The sequence below is a fragment of the Somniosus microcephalus genome, chromosome 1 (assembly GCF_052327205.1).
Source record: "Somniosus microcephalus isolate GS21.2 chromosome 1, FLI_Smic_1.0, whole genome shotgun sequence".
Classification (NCBI taxonomy): Eukaryota; Metazoa; Chordata; class Chondrichthyes; order Squaliformes; family Somniosidae; genus Somniosus; species Somniosus microcephalus.
In genome coordinates, this window is record NC_140987.1 from 238843480 (window position 1) to 238867477 (window position 23998).

Consider the following 23998-nt stretch of genomic DNA (forward strand, 5'->3'; position numbering starts at 1 on the left):
CTGCATTTGCCTATAAAATAACAGTGACTGCTGTTCAGAAGTAGTTTATTGGCTGTGAAGTGCTTTTGGAAAGGCATTCTATAAATGTAAGTTCTCAAAACATGCATTGGAGGAGTTTCACCTAATGGAAGGAGTATGTGAAGGAACTACAATCATTTTGAATCGTACGATGCAGCCTTAAAGAAATGGTTCAGTGAAACCGACTAAAGTCTTACTTGGGAGCCTTATGTGGATAATCAGTTCCTTATGAGACAGAAGTGCATTTCAAATTCTGCCCTGCTTCTAAGTAGTGAAGGATGAAGTTGAGGCACTGCATTTTCAATGTTTCAACATGCATTAGTTACATTTTATCTTCATGGAATTCCATTTGCCAATATGCTTATGTGTTGCTCTTTTCCTAACCTTCACCATACTGACACAGAAAACCATCTCACACAATTCTGTGATCAGCAAGCTTAGGTACATTTACACTACAAGATTAGCATCAGTGTGAAGTGGTTTCAGCTTCACACCAATGTTAAATTTATGTACTGTAAATTGGATGCGAAGGCCCAAACTGACTCTGAAGTGTAGCAGAATGAAACTCTCTTCTCTTCACCTGTCCACTTTGCTCAGGTGTCAGATCAGGCCCCAACTCCAGATTCCGCTGTATTTACACTAACAGCAGCATCGATGCCTAACACAACTGCTTTGAACCAACTCTACACATATAGTAAATGCACGCTCCCCATAATTCTTGACCACAGGTTGTTGATGAAAATCCAAACTTCAGAGTTCTAGGAACTGATTTCTGAGGAACTCCAGCAGCCACTATTGTCTGAATATTGCAATCATTTTAACCACATGATGTGCCTCAATTATTCCGAGACTCGAAGTTAGCAGAACAAAAGTAAGGCTTTTATTAACTCAGAACATAACACGTAAAATAGAGAGATGTCTACCTTCAGGAGGCTGATGCCGGACTGAAGTTAGATTACAAAGGAGCCAGGTATGGGCGGAGCCCTGCACACAACCAGTTCCAGCACATTCCAATGCATAATACATGAGGACTGGGGGAAGGGAAAAGACACAGAAAGCAGGCAGTTAGAAGACACAGAAAACAGGCAGTGATGAATGGAATATATTTCATCACATTCACCCCTTCTATAGATTTAGTCTGTTCGGGGGTTTGATAGTCCTCTGCGACCGACGTGGCTGTTGTGGTGCCGCGGGTGTCGGCTGGGTGTCCCCGGTAGCCTCCTGGGTCTCTGCCGGGGGTGCTGCCGGGGTTGTTGAAGGGGTAGTTGGTGGGGGTGCCGTTGGTCGATGTTCTTCCGGGGGTGATGAAAGAATAGTGGGTGGGTAAGGGTTGCTGTGATCGTCGTCGCTGCTATTGCCGTGGTTGTTGTTGATGCCGGCTGGGGCGACGTCTTTTATGGACACGGTGTCCTCCCTTCCGTCGGCGTGCCGGACATATGCGTATTGGGGGTTGGCGTGGAGTAGGTGTACTGGCTCCACGAGAGGGTCCGTCTTGTGGCCCCTCACATGCCTTCGCACGAGTACTGGACCTGGGGTGGAGAGCCATGACGGCATGGATACGCCCGAGGTGGATTTCCGGGGAAAGACAAACATTCGTTCATGAGGCGTGGTATTAGTGGCCGTACACAATAGCGACCGTATCGAATGGAGCACATCCGAGAGGACTTCCTGCCAGCGGGAGATAGGGAGGCCCTTGGTCCTTAGAGCTAGAGTGACTGCTTTCCACACTGTCCCGTTCTCTCGCTCCACCTGGCCGTTACCCCGGGGGTTGTAGCTGGTGGTACGGCTCGTGGCGATCCCCTTGGACAGCATGTACTGGCGTAGCTCTTCACTCATGAAGGACGCCCCCCTATCCGTGTGGATATAGCTCGGCATACCGAACAGGCAGAACAGGCTGTTGAGGCATTTAATGACCGTGGCGCTGGTCATGTCTGGGCAGGGGAAGGCGAATGGGAAACGGGAGTATTCGTCCACAATGTTCAGGAAGTAAACATTGCGGTCGACGGACGGGAGGGGGCCCTTGAAATCTAAGCTGAGCCGCTCGAAGGGCCGTGTAGCTTTGATTAAGTGGGCTCTATCTGGGCGGTAGAACCGAGGCTTGCACTCAGCGCAAGTGCGGCAGTTCCTGGTCAGAGACCGAACTTCCTCAATCGAGTAGGGTAAGTTACGGGACTTTATGAAGTGGAACAGCCGCGTGACCCCTGGGTGGCAGAGGTCGTTGTGGAGGGTCTGTAGCCGATCCTCGGTGGCGCTGGCACACATCCCTCGTGAGAGGGCGTCAGGGGATTCGTTAAGGGCCCCTGGCCGGTAAATGATGTCGTACTCGAAAGTGGAGAGCTCGATCCGCCACCTAAGAATCTTATCATTTTTAATCTTCCCCCTCTGTTTATTGTTGAACATAAACGCTACCGATCGCTGGTCGGTAAGTAGGGTGAAGCGTTTGCCGGCTAGGTAGTGGCGCCAGTGGCGCACTGCCTCCACGATGGCTTGGGCCTCCTTTTCCACGGAGGAGTGTCTGATCTCGGGGCCTTGGAGGGTCCTCGAGAAGAAAGCTACGGGCCGCCCCGCCTGGTTGAGGGTGGCCGCCAAGGCGAAGTCGGACGCATCACTTTCCACTTGAAATGGAGTGTTCTCGTCCACTGCCTGTAGCGTGGCCCGCTCAATATCCTGCTTAATGCTTTTGAAGGCGGCGTGGGCCTCAGCAGAGAGCGGAAAAGAGGATGCTTTCAAGAGGGGGCGGGCTTTGTCGGAGTAGTTGGGGACCCATTGGGAATAGTAAGAAAATAACCCCAGGCACCTTTTCAGGGCTTTGGGAGTGTTGGGCAGGGGCAGCTCCCGTAGGGGGCGCAATCGGTCGGGGTCTGGTCCGATTTCCCCATTCTCCACCACGCTGCCCAGTATGCAGAGGCGCGTGGTGTTGAAAACGCACTTGTCCTCGTTGTAGGTGAGGTTGAGTTTTTGTGCGGTTTTCAGGAACCTCTCGAGGTTCGAGTCATGATCCTGCTGGTTGTGACCGCAGATGGTGACGTTGTCGAGGTAGGGGAAGGTTGCCTGCAAGTGGTGGTCATCGACCATGCGATCCATCTCCCTCTGAAAGACCGAGACCCCGTTCGTCACCCCAAAGGGGACTCTGAGGAATTGGTAGAGGCGTCCGTTCACCTCGAAGGCGGTGTACGGGCGGTCCTCTGGTCTGATAGGGAGCTGGTGGTACGCTGACTTGAGGTCGATGGTGGAGAACACCCGGTATTGGGCGATTTGGTTCACCATTTCTGATATGCGGGGTAGCGGGTAGGCGTCTAGTAGGGTGTACCTGTTGATCGTTTGACTATAGTCGATCACCATCCGTTTCTTCTCGCTACCCCTTACCACTACCACTTGGGCGCGCCACGGGCTGTTGCTGTGTTCAATAATGCGCTCTTTCAGGAGCCTGTCTACCTCAGTCGCGATAAACCGCCTGTCCTCCCAGCTGTACCTCCTGCTTTTGGTCGCTATTGGCCGGCAGTTAGGGGTAAGGTTCGCGAATAGCGAAGGCGGCTTTACCTTCAGGGTAGCCAGACCGCACACTGTGAGGGGCGGCTGGGACCCACCGTACTTGAGCGTGATGCTTTGGTGGTTGCACTGGAAATCCAAACCCAAGATCACGCTCGCACATAGATTCTTCATGATTAATACTTTAAAATTATCATACACAGTTCCGTTAACGCACAATTGTACCGTGCAGTAACCCAGAATGGTCGATGTCTGGGTTTTATCGGCCATAGAGATGGTACCCTGAGCAGGGACCACCTTTAGGGAGAGTTGTTGTGCCAGTTCAGGGTGGATAAAACTCTCCGTGCTTCCACTGTCAATTAAGCATTTAACCCGGCACCCGTTTACCTCGATGTCCACCATTGATTTGGATAGCGGATGCGGCCTGGTCTGGTCCACTGTGACCGATGCCACTGTAGGGCCCTGATCGAGACAAGATGGCGTCCACGCTGTCTGCTCATAAGATGGCGGACCCCACGAGGTCGGGCAAGATGGCGTCCAAGATGGCCGCTCCCACGGCGCACACGCGGCGGTGGCGGGTTTTCCGGCGGTTGGTTTTCCGGCGGGGTTCCCTCTGCACACCTTCCCGAAGTGCCCCTTCTTACCGCAGTTAAAGCAGGTGGTGCCTTTCGCCGGGCACAGGTTTCTGGTGTGCTTTGGCTGCCCGCAGAAGTAGCAGTTGGGTCCTTGACGCGTCGCGGCTGTCGTAGGGCTTCTGGGGGGAGAGCTGGGCCCCGCCGGTGTCGGGCTGCCGGGCGGGGAAGATGCCTTCCAAGATGGCGGCGCCCTCGGCGCACACGTGGCGGCGTGGGCGGCGCGGGCTGAAGAGTAGGCGTCCGAGTTTCTCTGGGCCATCTCCAGGGACCGCGCGGTGTCCGCAGCCTGTTTCAGGTCCAACCCCGTTTTTTCCAGCAGTCTTTGCCGGATGTGAGTGGAGCTGAGGCCTGTGATAAAGGCATCGCGAACAAGCTCGTCGGTGTACACTGCGGCTTTTACATCTCGGCACTTACAGTCCTTGCCAAGCTTTTTCAGGATGCTTAGGAACTCCTCCACCGATTCCCCAGGTCGCTGTGCGCGAGTAGCGAGTAGATGCCTAGCATACACCTCATTTGTAGGCTGCTGGTAATGCGCCTTTAAGGTGTTGCAGGCGGCCAGGTACGTATCGGCGTCTTGGATGAGGGGGTAAACCCGGTGGCTTACCCAATTCTGTAGCATTCCGAGTCTCATCTTCGCAGTGTCCGTAGCGTCTTTGACGGCTGCGGAATTGTCCAGGAAGAATTCCATACAGTCAAACCAGTGTCCGAAGCGTGCTGATGCGTCCGGAGCATGTTGATCCAAATCCAAACGTTCGGGTTTCAGGAGTTGATCCATAGTGTTGAAAATTGAGTTAATAAAATTGATGTGCCTCAATTATTCCGAGACTCGAAGTTAGCAGAACAAAAGTAAGGCTTTTATTAACTCAGAACATAACACGTAAAATAGAGAGATGTCTACCTTCAGGAGGCTGATGCCGGACTGAAGTTAGATTACAAAGGAGCCAGGTATGGGCGGAGCCCTGCACACAACCAGTTCCAGCACATTCCAATGCATAATACATGAGGACTGGGGGAAGGGAAAAGACACAGAAAGCAGGCAGTTAGAAGACACAGAAAACAGGCAGTGATGAATGGAATATATTTCATCACACCACACCCAGTGTCTATGACGTCAGACTGAGAGAAAAGGCAGAAACAAAGAGAGAAAGAAAGCAAGAAAGAGAGAGAGAAAGCAAAATAAAGGGCAAAGGGGATGCTGTGTGCTAAAAAAAAATAAAGAAAAGCCACTGAACAGAATGTGTGGTAGATAAAGCACCTGGGTCAAAGTAGGAAAATGGAAATGCCTTCTCCCCAATGCAACATTTCAGGACTCTGCATGTGCACAATTTCAATGACAAGCAAAGCACCAGTCACGCTTCATTCCAGATCATATTAAAAATGGTGGCCGATAGTTTCTGCTGCTTTGTGCTAATTTTACCAGCGCAATTCACCTGAAATCAGACAAACCAGCGTAAAAGATCATGGAATTTTAAACGCAAGTTACATCCAGCGTAAATTGAGTTTCTGTGGTCTTTAATGCTGGTTTAAAAATAATCGCGCTAGAAGCCGGCCCCGCCCACAAAATTGACCACATCACCAGATTGAATTAATGAACATGGCAAATTCCAGCTGATGGCGCCCGTTTGTAGCCCTTCGAGGAGGCGTTTCAAATTAAGCTTATTTTTTAGAGCAAAGGCACTAGTAGGTGAGTTTTAAAAGATAATAATATTAAAAAATACTTACATAGAAACATAGAAACATAGAAGATAGGAGCAGGAGTAGGCCATTCGGCCCCTCGAGCCTGCTCCACCATTCGATGAGATCATGGCTGATCATCCAAACTCAGTACCCCGTACCTGCTTTCTCCCCATATCCCTTGATACCGTTAGCTCTAAGAAATATATCTAACTCCTTCTTGAATATATTTAAAGACTTGGCCTCAACCGCCTTCTGTGGTAGAGAATTCCACAGGTTCACCACTCTCTGGGTGAAGAAATTCTTCCTCATCTCTGTCCTAAATGGCTTACCCCTTATCCTTAGACTATGGCCCCTGGTTCTGGACTCTCCGACCATCGGGAACATTCTACCTGCATCTAGTTTGTCCAGACCTGTCAGAATTTTATAAGTTTTGATGAGATCCCCTCTCATTCTTCTAAACTCCAGTGAGTATAAGCCCAATCGACCCAATCTCTCCTCATACGTCATTCCTGCCATCCCAGGGATCAGCCTAGTGAACCTTCGCTGAACTCCTTCCATGGCAAGAATATCCTTCCTAAGAAACTGAGTACTGTACACCAATGAAACTGGTAAATGGTTCTGTATAGTTTTTTTAATGTAATTTTAAGTGAATTAAAATCAGGTTACTCACAGGTGGTGGACTTATTAAAAAAGCTTACTTTTTTAGTAAACCCAATTTCAGCTTTATTTATAAAGCTGCACCAGGTTACCACTCTTAAATATATCAAGGAATATTTTTTAATGCAAGGAAAGAAAATAAACAATTACATTCTATTATGCTTCCCAATCATGGAAGATTTTGGGGGAAAGATTAGGGCCTCTCTGTAGTGCCAGCAGATGGCGGTAATGGGGCGCTAATGCAGTTGTGCCAGGGCGAGGCGAATCCAGCAACCCATGGCAAATCTGGCCCCTTGTTGCGCCGCACTACGAGGTACCGCCGGGGACCTCAATGCCAGGCAGATCATGACGTAAGTGGCTGCCCGATCTGGAAAATTCATTGTCGCCACTTAGCACCTCGACCAGACAGCGACAGGGAGAGCTGGCGTGCAGCTCCAGGAAGCCAGCTCCAGCGACGTTATTTAAAGGCATCAGCATTAATCACTCCCAGCTGTCAGGGCAGGTTAGTTTCAATGGTTTTATGTTCATTGATATGTAAATGACTTCGAGTGAAATCTTGAACAATAACTTTAATTCGGAAAACAAGTGCAAATTGCGCCCGGATTGCCGATTGCACCCAAAGTGGAAACTCTATACTGTTCCAGAGCTCCTGGCCACGGCCTATGATTCTACTCCGGGCTAAAACCTGTAAACAACACTATAGGAGATTTCTCCCAGTTATTTTCCCCCCATTTATTGATAAATGTTCAGTAAATTGTTGCTGTAATCATGTTGTTTCTGGCTACTTCTTCCACTAACTTTCTCTCCTCTCCTTCCCTCCTCAAGGCATTGCCTTCTTGATTCAGTAGAGTTCCATGAGGACCTGGGACTTCACACAAGTGGCCATTATTCATGAGTGAGCCTAGACAGTCAGTGTTCCCAAGCCAACCAACCACCAGAGGTATCACGGGCAAATTCAATCCTATTCTCACCTCACAAACTTCCAATGTGGTTCACTAAAGAATAACCAGGGAGCTGGAACTATGGCTGACCTTAGACTCCCTAGCCTAGGGGGACTGAAACCAACTGTGGGGCCCCTATCCCTACCCTGGTTGAGATTAGCAAATTCAGTGCAGTCCAGTGGTTGAATCTTAAACCTTTCTGGTCTGCTTTGCTCAGCTACTCAAGGCCTTAAGCAGATGAGCCACTAGAAATCATACAGATCATAGAAACATATAAGATAGCAGCAGGAGTAGGCCATTCGGCCCCTTGAGCCTGTTCCGCCATTTAATGAGGTCATGGCTGATCATCCAAATTCAGTACCCTGTCCCTGCTTTCTCCCCATATCCCTTGATCCCTTTAGCCTTAAGAAATATATCTAACTCCTTCTTGAATATATTTAATAAGTTGGCCTCAACTGCCTTCTGTGATAGAGAATTCCACAGGTTCACCACTCTCTGGGCGAAGAAATTCCTCCTCATCTCAGTCCTAAATGGCTTACCCCTTATCCTTAGACTGTGACCCCTGGTTCTGGACTCCCCCGTCATCGGGAACATCCTTCCTGCATCTAGTCTGTCTAGTCCTGTTAAAATTTTATAAGTTTCAGTGAGATCCCCTCTCATTCTTCTAAACTCTAGCAAATATAAGCCTATTGTGTGGTCATTCATCTGTGGAGCTGATAAGGGATGTTAATAGGAGTGAATATCAAAAACATGTGACCCATTTAGATGGAGACACAAATGCCCAACTTGCAACTGGCGAGTGTGGGTCATGGAATGAGTAAGACACCTGGGTGATTTCCTTCAGATCTGTAATGAGAGGTTCCTCCAAGTAAAATTGATGTAATCAAGCCTTCATCATATCCTGGAATCCTTCTTCAGCCATAGGCATGATATCTTCATTGATGTTCCTCATAGATGCCCTGCTGAAGAACATCAAAAAAAATCTGCACACTTTGGACAGCTTATACTGCAAAGCAGCATTTGAACAAGCTAGGTATTTGAATCGTTTGAGGATGCCAAATATCTGCTTCATTATCGATTGCGCAGGGTTGTTCTGCTGGCAATAGTGGCTTGTGTTTTCAGTCCATTGCTATAAAAGCTGGCCTGGTATGGTTATCACTTTCAAACAAGCCAAGTACACTAGCCAAAGATGAACAAAAAGTGTGTTTAGCCATGTTTTTTGAAAAAATGAATTCTTGGGATTGGACGTCACTGGCAAGACCAGCATTTATTGCCCATTGCTAGTTGCCCTGAACTGAGTGACTAGCTAGATCACTCCAGAGGGCAATTAAGATTCAGCAATGTTGTTGTGGGATTGGAGTCATATTTAAGTCAGACCCGGTAAGAGTAGCATTCCTACAAGACATTACTGAACCAATTGGATTTTTCCAACAAAGAGATACATTTTTATTTATTTCCGGCTTTAAAAAAAAACTGAATTCAAATGACCATGGTAGGATTTGAACCCACACTGGATTATTCGTCTAGTAACATAACTAATGCACTACTGTACCTATCATGTCAGGAACTGTTATAAATTGGAGGCTCTGAAATAGTTTAGTAAACTGCAGGACAAGTTTTTGCCAAGTGTGCAAAATGACCCCAAAATGACTCAAATCAGCAATTGTCAGAAAATATCACAAGTGACCCCAAAGTCAGACACCTTATCCATTAGGCTAAACAACCACTATTGTGCACACCTAGAGGAGCTTTTAACAGTCATGGAAGATCATGTGCCTACTGAGGGAACAGAAGGCTATGGTTTACATATATCATTCCATTAACACCAGCCCCCAAGTCTCCACATTCATCTAGTTAGCCACACTCAACACACCGAGGAGGCCAATGATGGCCTAAAATTGTTGCACTCTTTCTCTGCACTACTATAGAAAGGAAGAAACCTGTAAGCTTTATGGAACATAGAAAGAGGAGTAGGCTATTCAGCTCTTCGATCCTGCTCTGCCCTTCATGGCGGATCGGTACCTCAATTCTATTTACTCACCATTGCTCCATATCTCCTGTTTACACAGCTAAAAAGCCTAGCTCTTATTTTAAGAACATTTGAATACAACTGTACCTTGTCCCATACCCAAATTTATCTCCTGATACCTGGAGACAAGCAATACTCTGAAAATAAATGGCTGCTGTTATTTTCTCAGCAATTGGTGTTCTTTATGGTCCCTTTAAGTTAGTAACACACATACCCAAGGTAATATCTCCATAGATATTTTTAATCTCCATACATAGCTTCTCATAAAGGCTTAGTCATCTTATCTACAGTTAAGTGTTTTCTTCATTGCACTTCTCTAGTATGACTGTATCTCACTTTCTTCTTGCTCTTATCCAACAGCACTTTTGTTGTAGTTGGTGGCAAAAATACCATGCTTGGTCTCCTCAACCACCTCAATTGTTAGCATTATTAAAATGTTGTTCAAAGAGGGTTTACAGTCTGTCCTCAGTTAATTGGAACCACTCCTAATAATGGGGCTCATTCACTTTTTAAAATCTCCTCCGTAGAACATTTACCGTCATGTTAAACCAACACTGAATATTAATATATTCCAAATAGACTGAACAGCTGGGCTGCAATTTTACACATAGTGATAAGTGGGCATAAAATTTTATAGGCCAGAATTAGCCTGCTTTGTTCCATTGAAAAGTATGGAGGGAATTTTCAAGCTGGGCAATTTTATAGCCCAATTAACCTCCATCAAAAAATAACCCTTCAGGCAGTGAGGGTACTTTTAATACCATTACTGGCAATCCTCATTTTTTGATATGGGTTTAAAGCTGGTCAGCCGATGTTAATTGTGCCTATTCTTGGCGGTAGGTTACATTACATTTGGTTGATATTTTCCAATATTTTAAAACCTTATGCTACCATTGCTCTAAATTGGAATCCAATCAGATTTTATTACTGGCCACAATCTGAAACCAATATGATGACTTAACAAAGAAATTATGATAGAATTTGCAATGTAAAGTGGATGCTTACATCATAGCAATGCAAAATATGTTCTCTCACATTGCAGTGTTTGTAACGGGTCTATTAACTTTAAATGACATATCAGTGGGCGCAATTTTTCATTTTTTTTTAGGAAAAGGAATGTTTATGTTTCAACAAAGACAAGCCAAATGATCTTCTTCATGAATGTATGAATAAAAGCAGAGCCCAGAGCTTAACAAAGGCCTCAACGCACGCTAAAAAAATCCAGAAGCATTAAAAGCTGAACATAGGAACATAGGAACATAGTAAACAGTCAACATGCAGCAGGTTCTTATCCAGTACGTGAAATAGAGGAAGAAGAAAAAAGGGACAGGACATTGGGTGAGAACAGGATCAGGCCTTCACAACCATATAGTCTATCGACATTCGCCGTTAAGCTTTGCTCGTGATTTACAGCATCTGGACTGTACCTCACAAGAGGGCAACACACTCAGGAAGGGAGAGCGAAAAGTATCAAAAAGTACTTTAAAGTGAAGTTCACTTCACCAAATCTCTCTACATTATTAAAAAACGAATTGCAGTGGCTGAGGAAAATGTTACTGCTCTCGAAGCAGGCTTTGAACTTGTCCACAAAAGTGCACAAAGACAGAAAGGTCAGAGCAGGAAAGCGTGAGGAAATTGAAGTTGCAAATCACAGGGTCACAGGTGCAGATGGCAAAGTAGTTCTGTAATCCGCCTTTGGTCTCCACAGTGTAGAGACTGCAGCATGAAAAGCAAATACAGCATACTAGACTGGAAGAAGTATATATGAACAGCTGTTTCACATGTAAGAAAAATGTGGCCCCCTGGACAGTGCTGTAGGAGGAGATGTTGCATTTTAAATAACAACGGAAAATGCTGGAAAAACTCAGCAGGTCAGGCAACATCCGTGGAGAGAAATTTGAGTTGACGTTTCGGGTTGGACCCTTTTTCATCTTACGTGGCTTCACAGGAACGTGGCAGGGGAAGGGCAGTGGAAAGCTGGGGTGGTGATGGAAAGGTGAGCAAAAGTACCATGAAGGGAATGGTCCCTCTGGACTTGGAAATGGAAAGGGGAGAGAAGAAGGCAAGACTACTGGTAGTGGTGGAATCATGCTGTAGGTTGCAGAAATGGTGGAAGATGATCAGGCAAATGTGGGGGCTGGTGAGATGGAAAGTGAGGACAAGATCACCCTGTTGTTCTTGTCAGAGGATGGTGTACGAAAAGAGGCACGAGAAATAGGACAGATTTTACAACTATGAATGGTTACAAATGTAGCTTGTACAGGACCAATGTTAAATCAGAGTCTGTCATGTAGTGCAGATTTTATCCATCATACTTTTCTCTGCAGATTTTCCATCATGCTTGCAATTGGCTTAAATTTTACATTCATGAGAGAGAGATGAATCACAATTGAACAGGTAGGAAACACCTAAATCATAACCAAACCAAGCAGGCACATTAACTCATAATGAAAATTAACTAAACTAATTATGTATATTTAAAAAATATATTATTTTATCCAATACATGGAACTCTGACCAAAGTGGGAAACGTATTAAAGAAAATAAAGTTGCAAACAAAAATGCCAAAATGTATAAGAAATTCACCTTGCCTTTACAATGGCACTCTCTGGGTTTGAAATTACCCTATAAAGGGTTTCTTTTGGAGGCCTGTACCTTACTTGTCTCGCAAAGCTAACACTATCAGCTGGTGAGACTCTGGCAGCCAGAAGAATATCAATGCCCACAAATCCTAGACTTATTTTCATGATGAACAGAAAGATTGCCATTCACAGAGTGTGCCAGGATGTGCTGTTGGTAAGCCTTCCCCATCCACTCCTGTGAATTGATGGAACATTACTGATGATAATAAACCACAGGCAGCAGTGAAACTACCCATAATGGGTTTTTTTTGTACAAAATATCGTAACTTTTTCTGAACACTAACTTTTTCTGTTAGATTGTGGCAAATTAAACATTGCACTTGGAAATTTGGCATTTAAAAAAAAGGAAGTAAGTATATTCAAGGAGTTGTTCATGTGGCAAATACAATGGTCCAGAATTTGCTGGGATCGGGGCATTCTCATGGTGAGCACTCGGAGTTGGATTTTTTTCTTCTCTCTTTGGCTCCAATTAATTTTGTGCCGCAAAATTAGTGGAAGTGCGAGTTAATAACAGCGAGGTAAATGGGACGTCTGGGGCCTTGGTGAATAACGGGACCAATAGGCTATCTCCATAAGCAATGACATTTAAGAATTTTAATGGTTAGCAAAGCTCTCAAGTGGCAGCTTGGACATCTGATTATTTAACAAAATTTATGGCCAATTCATTAAATATATTCAAGAAGGAGTTGGATATATTTCTTAAGGCTAAAGGGATCAAGGGGTATGGGGAGAAAGCAGGGACAGGGTACTGAATTTGGATGATCAGCCATGATCGCATTGAATGGCAGAGCAGGCTCGAGGGGCCGAATGGCCTACTCCTGCTCCTAGCTTCTATGTTTCTATGTTTCTATGTCTGAATCACATGCAGGAAAATGAGCAGTTCTAATTATTTTTTGCCTATGGAACATGACACATATAAACATGAATAAGATAGCCTCCAGCCCAGGGTACAGATTGTTTTTTAAATTTATGTAATTCAGGAACCAAAGTCAGCTTCTGCCGACGTGCAAAAGCTGTATGTTTTATAGCGATTCAAAGCTGTGTTACTTGTGGACTCAGCCTGATAATTGTTGGTTACTTACAAATTAGTGGGCCCACATACATTGAGGGGGGATGGGGAGGTTAACTCTAAATCCTGACCAGCTCAAATTAATTTAGTATCAACTTTACTCACAGCCAGAAACCACAACAAATCAATTTAACAAATCAGTTTAATCAGTTAAACAAATAAGTTTAACTTGCATCCTGGTTGTGTGCTTTATGAGGCTTGTCCAGAACAATTGTTATTTAAATGCTAACCTATTTCAAAACAGAAGGCCATTGGAAACATGAATGATCCTATAAACATGGTCCTTACGTGGTTAAGTAGTAGCCCTAACTACCTGTGGTGAGTTTAATTCCTATTTACAGCGCAAATGCAGCAATTTTTTGGAACTCCTGGGCAGGTTGTTGGCGAGCTCCTGTTTCTGCGCGGCAAATGGCTGAGTGTCTCAAATTGTCCAACAATTTCTGATGATTTGCAACTCACATTGAATCTCCTCATCACCACAAATTGCTGGATTTTTTACACACTAATTTTGCCAGAATACCTGGCCCAAAATGTTAGATTGTGGCAAATTAAACATTGCACTTGGAAATTTGGCATTTATAGAAAAGAATCGTAAAGTCTTACAGCACAGAAGGAATCTATTTGGCCCATCATGTCAGTGCTGGCTCTTTGAAAGAGCTGTCCAATTTAGTCCCACACCCCTGCTCTTTCACCATAAACCCTTCAAATTAGTCCTCTTTAAGTACATGTCTAAAAAAAACAAGCCTGAATGCTTTGTGTCTTAATGTGAGGAGCATTCGTAATAAGGTGGGTGAATTAGCTGCACAAATAGAAGTAAACAAATATGATTTGATTGGGATTACGGAAACATGGCTCCAGGGTGGCCAAGGCTGGGAACTCAACATTCAGGGGTATTCAATATTCAGGAAAGATAGGCAAAAAGGAAAGGGAGGTGGGGTAGCATTGCTGGTTAAAGAAGGGATTAACACAATTGTAAGGAAGGATATTTGCTCTGATGATGTGGAATCTGTATGGGTAGAAATGAGAAATACCAAGGGGCAGAAAATGTTAGTGGGAGTGGTATATAGAGCTCCAAACAGTAATGCAGAGGTTGGAGATGGCATTAAAAGGGAAATTAGAGAAGCGTGCAATAAGGGCACAGCAGTCATCATGGGAGACTTTAATCTACAAAGAGATAGGGCTAACCAAATTAGTAACAATACTGTGGAGGAGGAATTCCTGGAGTGTTTACGGGATGGTTTCCTGGACCAATATGTCGAGGAGCCAACCAGAGATCAGGCCATCTTAGACTGGGTACGATATAATGAGAAAGGATCAATTAGCACTCTTGTTGTACTAGGCCCCTTGGGTCGGAGCAATTATAATATGATAGAATTCTTCATTAAGATGGGGAATGAAGTAGTTGACTCAGAGACTAGGGTCCTGAATTTAAATAAAGGAAACTATGATGGTCTGAGGCGCGAGTTGGGTAGGATTGATTGGGGAATGTCACTCAAAGGGTTGATGGTGGATAGGCAATGGCAAACATTCAAAGACCGCATGGATGAACTACAGAATTTGTTCATCCCAGTTTGGCATAAAAATAAAACAAAAAAGGTGACTCAACCGTGGCTAACAAGGAAAATTAGGGATAGCATAAGATCCAAGGAGAGGACATATAAATTGGCCAGAAAAAACAGTAAACCTGAGGATTGGGAGCAGTTTAGGATTCAAGAAAAGGAGGACAAAGGGATTAATTATGATGGGGAAAATAGAATACGAGAGTAAGCTTGTAGGGAACATAAAAACTGACTGTAAAAGCTTTTATAGATATGTGAAGAGGAAAAGATTGGTGAAGTCAAGCGTAGGTCCCTTGCAGTCAGAATCAGGGAATTTATAATGGGGAACAAAGAAATGGCAGACCAATTAAATACATAGGCCTAGAAATTCAGTGGGCTGCGCCACCAGTTAGCGCCCAAAGAGGGCACTTAGTGGCTTTAGCGCCACTGGCCACACCTCCCGCGATATTTAGCGGGGTGCTAATGGCGACGTTAGCCTGTAGCGCTGCGCCGCCACTGATGACATCATCAGTGTGCGCAGTGCCCCGCTCCCGCCCCGATCACCATATTTGGTCGCGCCCGCATTTTAACGCCGGTCGCAAATCGCGACCGGTTCACAGGGCCTACCTGTGGCGGTAGTGGCGCAAATTAAGGTGGAGGTGCGGGGCGGCCACTTTTTCGGCGGCTGCCTACCAGCACCTCCATCCCCGGCCTCCTAAACCACCCCCCCGCGGCATTGCCGGCTGTTTCCCGAGAGCCCGGCACTTCTCCTTGGTGCCGGGCTCATTTGCCGGCACTCGCGAGCGGGGCTCGCGCTGTTGCAGGCACCTCCCCCTAAACTGCGGGAGGAAGGCCTGCAGTACCGCAGCATGCCGTGCCGCAGCGTGTGGTGCTGCGGCACGTTGCGCTGCGATAATCAGTTTCAGCGCCCCAAGCGGGACGCAGGGAGCCTCGAGTAGCGGCCCGCTTCCGTTTGGGGCGCTGAAACTGAATATCGGGATGGCGCTAGTGGCTCCGCTCGCAGCGGTAATTCCGGCGCCCAGGCGAGCTTGGCGCCCCAAACGGGGCCCAACTGAATTTCTAGGCCATAGAAACATAGAAGATAGGAGCAGGAGTAGGCCATTTGGCCCTTCGAGCCTGCTCCGCCATTCAATGAGATCATGGCTGATCGTCCAAATTCAGCACCCTGTCCCTGCCTTCTCCCCATATCCCTTGATCCCTTTAGCTTTAAGAAATATATCCAACTCCTTGTTGAATATATTTAATGAACTGGCCTCCACCAACCTCTGTGGCAGAGAATTCCATAGGTTCACCACTCTCTGGATGAAGAAATTCCTCCTCATTTCAGTCCTAAATGGCTTACCCCTTATCCTTAGACTATGACCCCTGGTTCTGGACTCCCCGGCCATCATAAGCATCCTTCCTGCATCTAGTCTGTCCAGGCCTGACAGAATTTTATAGGTTTCGATGAGATCCCCTCTCAATCTTCTAAACTCCAGTGAGTATAAGCCCAATCGACACAATCTCTCCTCATACGTCATTCTTGCCATCCCAGGTATCAGCCTGGTGAATCTTCGCTGCACTCCTTCCATGGCAAGAATGTCCTTCCTCAGGTAAGGCGACCAAAACTGCACACAATACTCAAGGTGTGGTCTCACCAAGGCCCTGTACAGCTGTAGCAAGACATCCTTGTTCCTGTACTCGAACCCTCTTGCTACGAAGGCCAACATACCATTTGCCTTCTTAACCGCCTGCTGCACCTGCATGCTTACCTTCAGCGACTGGTGCACAAGAACTCCCAGGTCTCTTTGCACTTCCCCTTCTCCCAATCTATTGCCAGTCACATAATAATCTGCCTTCCTATGTTTGTCACCAAAGTGGATAACCTCACATTTATCCACATTATAGTGCATTTGCCATGTTTCTGCCCAATCACCCAATCTGTCCAAATCATACTGGAGTTTCTCGACATCCTCCTCACAGCTTACCCTCCCACCCAGCTTTGTGTCGTCTGCAAATTTGGAGATATTACATCCAATTCCCTCGTCCAGATCATTAATATATATTGTGAACAGCTGGGGTCCTAGGACCGATCCTTGCGGTACCCCACTAGTCACTGCCTGCCACTCGCAAAACGACCCATTTATTCCAACTCTCTGCCTTCTGTCCGCCAACCAGTTCTCTATCCAAGTCAATACCATGCCCCCAATTCCATGTGCCTTATTTTGGTTCTGTCTTCACAAAGGAGGATACAAATAACCTCCCAGAGATGTCGGGGAACATAGGGTCTGATGAAAGGGAGGAACTGAAAGAAATCAGTATTTGTAGGGAAATGGTGTTAGGGAAATTGATGGGATTGAAGGCCGATAAATCCCCAGGGCCTGATAATCTACATCCTAGGGTACTTAAGGAAGTGGCTCTAGAAATAGTAGATGCATTGCTGATCATCTTCCAACATTCGATGGAATCTGGAACAGTACCCATGGATTGGAGGGTAGCTAATGTTACCCCACTATTCAAAAAAGGAGGTAGAGAGAAAACAGGGAATTACAGCCTGACATCGGTAGTGGGCAAAATGCTAGAGTCCATTATAAAAGATGTAATAGCAGAGCACTTGGAAAACAGTGACAGGATCGGACAAAGTCAACATGGATTTACAAAAGGTAAATTGTGCTTGGCTAACCTACTGGAATTTTTTGAGGATGTAACTGGTAAAATAGATGAGAGAACCAGTGGATGTGGTATATTTGGAATTTCAGAAGGCTTTCGATAAGGTCCCGCATAAGAGATTAGCGTGTAAAGTTAAGGCACATGGGATTGGGGGCAAGGTATTGACTTGGATAGAGAACTGGTTGGCAGACAGAAAGCAAAGAGTTGGAATAAACGGCTCTTTTTCCGAGTGGCAGGCAGTGACTAGTGGGGTACCGCAGGGATCGGTTCTTGGACCCCAGCTATTCACAATATATATTAATGATCTAGACAAGGGAACTAGATGTAATATCTCCAAATTTGCAGACGACACAAAGCTGGGTGGGCATGTGTGCTGTGAGGAGGATGCCGAGAAGCTCCAGGATGATTTGGACAGGTTGGGTGATTGGGCAGAAGCATGGCAGATGCAATATAACGTGGATATATATGAGGTTATCCACTTTGGTGGCAAAAACAGGAAGGCAGATTATTATCTGAGTGGCAATAGATTGGGAGAAGGGGAAGTGCAACAAGACCTGGGTGTCCTTGTGCACCAGTCGCTGAAGGTAAGCATGCAGGTGCAGCAGGCGGTTAAGAAGGCAAATGGTATGTTGGCCTTCGTAGCGAGCGGGTTTGAGTACAGGAACAAGGATGTCTTGCTGCAGTTGTACAGGGCTTTGGTGAGACCACATCTTGAGTATTGAGTGCAGTTTTGTTCGCCTTATCTGAGGAAGGACATTCTTGCCATGGAAGGAGTGCAGCGAAGATTCACCAGGCTGATACCTGGGATGGCAGGAATGACTTATGAGGCGAGATTGGGTCGATTGGACTTATACTCGCTAGAGTTTAGAAGAATGAGAGGGGATCTCATTGAAAGTTACAAAATTCTGACAGGACTGGACAGACTAGATGCAGGAAGGATGTTCCCGATGGTCGGGGAGTCCAGAACCAGGGGTCACTGTCTAAGGATAAGGGGTAAGACATTTAGGACAGAAATGAGGAGGAATTTCTTCACCCAGAGATTGGTGAACCTGTGGCATTCTCTACCACAGAAGGCAGTAGAGGCCAATTCATTAAATATATTCAAGAAGGAGTTGGATATATTTCTTAAGGTTAAAGGGATCAAGGATTATAGGGATGAAGCAGGGACCGGGTACTGAATTTGGATGATCAGCCATGATCGCATTGAATGGCACAGCAGGCTCGAGGGGCCAAATGGCCTACTCCTGCTCCTATCTTCTATGTTTCTATCTTTTGAAATTTCCTGTGGAATCTGCTTCCACCACTCTTTCAGGTATTGCATTCCAGATCTTAACAACTCTCTATGTGAAGAAATGTCTCCTAATTTCCCCTCTAGTTCTCTTCCCAGTTATTTTAAATCTATGACCTCTGGTTACCAACCCACTTGCCAGAAGAAATAGTGGGCCAGAAATTCAGGTTGGAGGCTTCCCACGGGCGCAAGCCCCCGACCTGCACTTAAATAGCACGCCTGCCGTTGTGCTGTGGGGCCGTGTGTGATTCCGATCGTGGGCCTCCTCCAGCTGCCGGTGTGCAGTGCTCGTGTATCCCAGCGGCGAAATTAATTAGCAGCATCCCCTGGGATCACGTGGGCCATGGGGAGCCAATCGGAGCAGGGAATCTCGATTCATAGATTTGACAGGAAGACTGTCAAATCTATGAATAGAGATCGGCCCCAAAAACGAAGTAAAACTTCAAATAAATTAAAGAAAACACATCACATTTTTAAAATAACTATAAATTACGTAAATTAACTATTTTAAACAAAAATTTAAATTTTTGAAAAAAATAATTAAAGTTTTTAATGGGGTTGAAAATAAACTTACGTTTCTTTAAAGTATTTTAAAATGAAAAACCTGTGGAAAAAATGTTTTAATTTTACTTAATTAACCTCTTACTTTGTTAAAAGCAGACCTTGCGATTGCCTTTTTCATGTGCAGCTGCTAGGGACTTACCCGCATGGAGAAACCTGTAAAAAAATCGGATGTTCCAGGCGTACGCGCTGCCTCCCTGGCGCACGTGTTTGACCTGTGAATCCCTTCCTTCAAGCGCATACTCACCTGTGGGGACCCGAATTTCTGGCCCACTAGTATCTCCCTACTTCCTCTGTCAAAGCCCCTCATAATTTTGAACACCTCTATTAGGTCTCCCCTTAACCTTCTCTGCTCTAAGAAGAACAATCCCAGCTTTACAAATCTCACCACATAACTAAGGTCCCTTATCCCTGGCATCATGCCTGAGATGGAAGGAGCGGACCTGGAGGGAGCACAGTGAGAGTGGAGCAGTTAAAAGGAGCAGCAGCAACTCAACAGAGGCAGTTTTTGAAAAAGTGACATCGGCACAAGGGAAGGAGCTGGTGAGTGTATTTTTTTTAAGTTCATAAGTTTATTTCTGCTAAGTTAGTAAATTGCCTATTAAATAGAGGAAAAGAGCTGGTTGGTGAGTAGCTGGTGAGTGTTTTTTGTTTAGTTTGAAGTTTATATCTGCTAGGTTAGTTCGTAGTCTATTAAATAGAGGCATGGCAGGGCAGCTTAGTCCCGTGGAGTGCAAATCCTGTGCCATGTGGGAAGTCCTGGATGCTTCACGTAGTCTGGACTACCACATGTGTAGGAAGAGTCACCAGCTACAGCAACTCGAGCTCCAGATTTCAGAGCTTGAACGGCGGCTGGAGTCACTGCGGTGCATCCGTGAGGCTGAGAGTTACGTGGATAACACGTTTCTAGAAGTGGTCACCCCGCAGCTTAAGAGTATGCAGGCAGAGAGGGAATGGGTGACTGCCAGACAGAAGAGGGGGACCAGGTAGGTAGTGCAGAAGTCCCCGGACTCTCCAACCAGTATTCTGTTCTGAGTACTGGTGAGGTTGATGGTTCCTCTGGGGAGTGCAGCCAAAGTCAAGTCCATGGCTCCACGGGTGGCTCAGCTACATGGGGGGGGGGGAGGAAAAAGAGTGGAAGTGCAATACTGGTAGGGGACTCGATAGTTAGGGGAGCAGACAGGCGTTTCTGCAGCCGTAGACGTAACTCTAGGATGGTATGTTGCCTCCCTGGTGCCAGGGTCAAGGATGTCACTGAGTGGCTGCAGGACACTCTGAGGGGGAGGGTGAACAGCCAGAGGTCGTTATCCATATCGGTACCAATGATATAGGCAGAAAGAGGGATGAGGTCCTGCAGGCAAAGTTTAGGGAGCTAGGAGAGAGATTAAAAAGCAGGACCTCAAAGGTAGCAATATCTGGATTACTCCCAGTGCCACGTGCTCGTGATTACAGGAATAGGAGGATAGAACAGTTGAATGCGTGGCTGGAGAGATGGTGCAGGAGGGAGGGCTTTAGATTCCTGAGGCATTGGGACCATTTCTGGGGAAGGTGGGACCTGTACATCTGGATGGGTTACACCTCAACAGAGCCGGGACCAATATTCTCGTGGGGAGGTTTGCTAGTGCTGTTGGGGAGGGTTTAAACTAACTTGGCAGGAGGATGGGCACCAGCATACAGGAGTAGAAAAGAGGAATAAGGTGCATAAAAGAGTGAGTGTGTTGAATAGTACTAGAGAAGATAGTACTAGAGGCGGTCGTAGAACCATATTAGATAGGAGCAAACTAAGAAAGATTACGAAAAATCCAAAAATGGTTTTAGAATGCATGTACATAAATGCACAAAATGTGGTGAATAAGGTTGGTGAGCTACAAACACAATTAGCCATGTGGCAATATGACATTGTGGCAATACCGGAAACGCGGCTTAAAAATGGTGAGGACTGGACACTTAATATTCAATGCTACAAGGTGTTCAGAAAAGATAGGGAAGGGAAAAAGGGAGGTGGGGTGGCAGTGCTGATTAAGGAAGACATTGTAGCATTGGAAAGGGAGGATGTTCTTGAGGGGACAAGGACAGAATCCATTTGGTTAGCATTGAGGAGCAAAAAGGGTATGATCACACTATTGGGGGTATTCTATAGGCCTCCAAATAGTGAGAGGGAGGTAGAGGAGCAAATCTGTAGGGAAATCACCGAGATATGCAAGAGCTATAAAGTGGTGATATTGGAGGACTTTAATTACCCAAATATCGATTGGGATAACGCTTGGGTAAAGGGAAAGGACGGGGAGGAATTTCTGAAATGTGTTTAGGAGAATTTCCTTGACCAATATGTTCTTGGCTCAACTAGGAAGGAGGCATTTCTGGATCTGGTGCTGGGGAATGAGGTGGGTCAGGTCGACCAAGTGTCTGTGGGAGAACACTTGGGTACGAGTGATCATCGTATCATAAGATTTAGATTAGCAATAGAGAAGAGCAAGGAACAATCTAGAGTGGAACTTCTAAACTGGAATAGGGCTCACTTCAATGGGATGTGAAAGGATCTTGTAGTGTATGTACCTTTAAGGGGAGAACTACTTTTTACAGCTCCTGTATACTGTAGTACCGGCAGTGACCACACCTGTATATAAACCCTGAGTAGGGATCTGTACGTTTAGTTTTAGAGTAACCCTCATCCAGTAAATACCTGTTGATTGTTCCTGCAGTCTCGTGTCTAGTTATTGAAGGACACACAACATCAAAAATACACGGATCTAACAGTGGCGACGAGGCAGATTCGAACCTACCTGCAACTCTGCATTACCTCCCAGGGATTCACTCCTGGAGAACAGTGGAAGAAAGTTGAGGCCAGAAGCACGGGCATCAACCACGAGCAACTGCCCAGTCACCCAGCAGAGATTGAGCATCGCAGGGGAGGCTGTTGAGAGCTGGGCTTGGTTCTCCAGTCACGGTGGTCCAGCGAAATGGGCTGGCAACAGGTACGGTGCAGACCCTTCCCGGACAGCGGCGGCTAGAGCCGACCGACGGAACAGAAAAGGCCGAGCAGCATCAACGGGAGAAGAGAGAGGGAAGAGCGCACAGGGCCAGCCGGTGTTCAGGACCGAGCGGCGTCGACGGGAGAAGAGAGAGGGTAGAGCGCACAGGGCGCAGCCGGTATTCAGGACTGAACGGCGTCGATGGGAGAAGAGGGAGGGTAGAGCGCACAGGGCGCAGCCGGTGTTCAGGACCGAACGGCGTCAATGGGAGAAGAGAGAGGGTAGAGCGCACAGGGTGCAGCCGGTATTCAGGACCGAACGGCGTCGATGGGAGAAGAGAGAGGGTAGAGCGCACAGGGTGCAGCCAGTGTTCAGGACCGAACGGCGTCGACGGGAGAAGAGAGAGAGGCGCGAAAGAAAACACGCAGAGCCCAGCCGGTGTTCAAGGGACGAGCAGCGTCAGCGGAAAAATAAGAAAAGGGATACACGCAGAGCGCAGCCGGTGTTCAAGGGCAGAGCAGCCGCAGCGGAGAAGAAGGGAGAGCGCGGGTAACGCCATTTTGAGCCGCAGCGGAGAAGAAGGGAGAGCACGGGAAAACGCCATTTTGAGCCAGTCTAACCACACCCAGGGATGCCGAAGAGTGGCAGTATCACAGTGTTCGACAATGAAGTCGAAGATTGGACTACATATGTCGAACGCATAGAAGTGTACTGCAAGGTGAATGAAGTGCCAGATGAGAGGAAAGCGCTGGTATTGTTGAATTCCATGGGTGCAAAAACGTATGGCTTACTGCGAAACCTAATAACCCCAGAGAAGCCAGTGGACAAGGATTTTGGAAACATAGTGTCAATCCTGCAGAACCATTTAAACCCCACACCGCTGCTGATAGCAGAAAGATTTAAGTTTCACAAAAGGAACCAGCATAAAGATGAAAGTAATGCTGAGTATTTAACGGAACTGCGCAAGCTATCGAAACACTGCCAGTTTGGAACGGGACTAGCAGATACTTTAAGGGACAAGTTTGTGTGTGGGCTTCAAAGTGACGGAACCCAGAAACGGCTTCTATCAGAAAAGGACCTTACACTGGACAAGGCTTTCAGCATGGCAGTATCACATGAAGCAGCCGCATGGGGCGCTGCAGAGATACAACGGAGACCGCAAGAATATGGCACAAATGAAATGTCATACAGAACAGTGAAGTGCTATCGCTGCGGCAGAAAAACACACGAACATAATGATTGCTGGTTTAAGGACAAAGTGTGCAGACAGTGTGGAAAAGTAGGACACATAGCAAGAGTCTGCAGGTCGGGAAAGAAAACCAGTAGCAAGAAATCGCCACAGGAGAAGTACAAGAAGGTACATAAGGTGACGGAGAGTAGTTCAGCTGAACAGAAAAGTGATACAGACTCCGGAAGCAGGGAGCTGGGTTGTCTGAAACTACATAAGGTGATCCAAACAGAGGATCATCAAACTATCTGGGTCACGCTCAAGATAACTGGAGTCCAAGTGAAAATGGAATTGGGCAAAGGATCAGCCCTAACAGTCATAAACCGAAGGGACTACAAGCGGCTATTCTCACATATACCCTTGAGAGATACAGAGATTGTCTTGAAGACGTACACGGGGCAAAAAGTCTACCCCAAAGGAAAAATAAGGGTGAACGTTGTATATAACAGTAAGGAAACACCAAAAATGGACCTATATGTATTGCCAGATGGAGGACCACCACTACTAGGACATGAATGGATCCGGAAGATACAGCTAGATTGGCATTCCATACAAGCACTGACTGTAGATGCCAAAAAGGATGA